Source organism: Poecilia latipinna, unplaced genomic scaffold, assembly GCF_001443285.1.
Source record: "Poecilia latipinna isolate Pla-1442-1.1 unplaced genomic scaffold, P_latipinna-1.0 Scaffold1009, whole genome shotgun sequence".
In the NCBI taxonomy this organism is placed as follows: domain Eukaryota; kingdom Metazoa; phylum Chordata; class Actinopteri; order Cyprinodontiformes; family Poeciliidae; genus Poecilia; species Poecilia latipinna.
This window is the reverse complement of record NW_015113625.1, coordinates 239915-242295: the sequence shown is the minus strand read 5'-3', so window position 1 is coordinate 242295 and position 2381 is coordinate 239915. Positions and strand designations below refer to the sequence as shown.

Genomic DNA, 2381 nt, shown 5'->3' with positions numbered 1-2381 from the left:
GACGAGACCGAGACCATCAGAAAATGGTCTTAAGACCGGTATCGAGACCAAGACTAACTTCGAGTACCACAACACTGATTTCCAGAGTTCTCTTCCTGATTAGCATTAAAAATGTTTAGCCCTCTATACAGTAATAGATCCTGAATCATTTATTTTACAAATAGTTTTCAAGTTCTTATTATTTACCAGTCCAACATCTTTGCTCCTAGCAAAACAAATACAGTCAGCTGTTGTGTCTTTAACTTTTCAGGTTTTGAAACAAAAATACAACACTTACATGGAGAGCATATTATTCACTGTGAAAAAGGAAAGCAAGCCAGACTCCTGCATGCAGGCTGGATACGACGATCTGAAATGACACGCAAAGTCATGGTGATAAGTATTTTGGAGCTGAAAGACAAAGAGGTACGAAGCTGTTCATCCATTATTTGGACAGAGGGAACAAGTTTCAGCAGAATCAACCTGATAGAAAATGTTCCCCTCTGTGACTTTACTGTATGAAAAGCTGACACTTCCTAAATCTGAGAGGTCACTGGTCATTTTAAGGGTCTCCCTGATGGACTCCGTCTCCCCAAAAAGTATCTCAGAGCTTTGGGTCAACCCTGTGCAAGACTGCAGCAGAAATGTTTAAAAGAAAACTAAAATCTAGATTATAATCTTAAGGAAGTGTAAATTAACATGATATATGGGTGGAGTGGAAGGATGAAACTGATCAGTGTGGAATGAAGACACCTGATATTTGAACAAACTGCGAGTCTGGAGAACCAAAGGTGTAAATATGGATCCCAAACACAGTTAAGCGCCAGATCATTCAGTCCTGCTGTATTTAAGTTTAAAATATTCTTCTGATTGGAAGTTATCACATTTCAGAACCGGCCCGAAGAGTCTGATCTTCAGTCTGAGAGAATCCATGCAGGTAGCTGGACATAATGATGATGAGAAGGGGCTTCCAGTCTGAATGAACTTCACCAAAGATAAATGGGAAAATACCAGTGAAACAAGCAATCAGATCTGAAAGCCCTGCTGGATGCTTTAACAGTAAAACCTTTTCAATTGATTATTGAGAAGAATAATATTTATAATATAACATAAATAAAATAATACTTTTAATATCACAAACTGATTTTTAAAACTCCTTCACTTTGTTAAATCCTTCCTGCAGTGTGACTTTACTGAACAAAGTGCTGACTCACTGCAACGCTAAGTTATGTCTGTGCTTATGATTCAATCTAGTTTCCTGCAGTGATCCAGTTATTAAAAGAAATCCAAAATAAAATATGTTTACATACTTCAGTGCTGCAAATAGCTGATGCTACCTGTCTCTGAAACAGGATTAGAACTGTGAGCAAGAAGATTCATTGTTAAAAAAAGGCAGCTCACTAAGATCAGGAAAGAGTTTATCTGGACCAAATACAAAGTCAGATGAAGCCGCTCAAAGGGATCTGGAAAAAGAAAACATTTTAACTAAAACATCAAGATGTCTGTGAACTCATGAACAGAAACAGGTTTCCAATTTTGTCTGCTTCATGTTTGTGAGAGACTGTTGATACTGAATGAGTCATAAATGTCCTTCTTCTGCTCACTGCCTGACACTAATTAACTTTTTGTCGGAAATTCCCCAACTGGAAGATCCAGTTTTTCTCTTTTAACTTCAGCGTAGATAAGGCCATCACATTCCTCAGATTTCTTACTGGAAGAGCTCAATGTTTTCAAAGATGACAAACACCACAAGCATTCAAGGAAGCTTCAGACAAGTGACCTGAAAGCCCTGCTGGATCCTTGCTGTACGCAGACATAGATGCTCATTTGGTGGCTCTGTGGGTTATGAATCAGGCATCTTTCTTTCATTTAACTGATCAATGGCCGATCAATTAAAACTGATGCTGCCAACATGTTGCAACCAATCCTGGGCTTCACGGCGGTCGCTGTATGTTGTGTCTCGTCTTAGCTAAACGTTTAACCAAACAACTAATCAGTACACTCAGTGGTCATTTCATGACCACATTATGAAATTAAGTTAGAAAAAATGCTTATATAGAAATTAGAGGTGTGCCGATCGATCGGCCACCGATCATAATCGGCCGATTTCCGTGAAAAAGTGTATGATCGGTGATCGGCGATCACGGTCTCTTGTTGCCGATACCGATCACCTCATTTCCAGCCTGCCCGTGCAGCTGGTCTCCTCTTTCCTTCACTCTGCGCAAACACGCAGCTACAAATCCTAAGCGATGTGCAACTATGACGCACTGAGTTAAAGGGGAAGTTTGCGTGTGGCGGTGGAAAATTACCTCGGGGTGAAGCAGGTCAAAATGCATCAACATGACGAATCTAAATGGGATAAAAACAATGCCATACTTGACGGAGTTTGGCTACATCGAGGC

The 2381-nt window shown here is 39.9% G+C and overlaps 1 long non-coding RNA gene across 1 annotated transcript in view; it reads right to left on the bottom strand.

Moving 5' to 3' along the window:
• Positions 1 to 256: 256 nt before the first annotated feature.
• The window catches only part of LOC106958722 (uncharacterized), a 31604-nt gene continuing 29479 nt past the window's right edge, over positions 257 to 2381 (bottom strand). Inside the window, exon 2 of the long non-coding RNA XR_001427202.1 lies at positions 257 to 349. This is a non-coding gene — a long non-coding RNA (uncharacterized LOC106958722). The remainder of the gene's footprint in view (positions 350 to 2381) is intronic.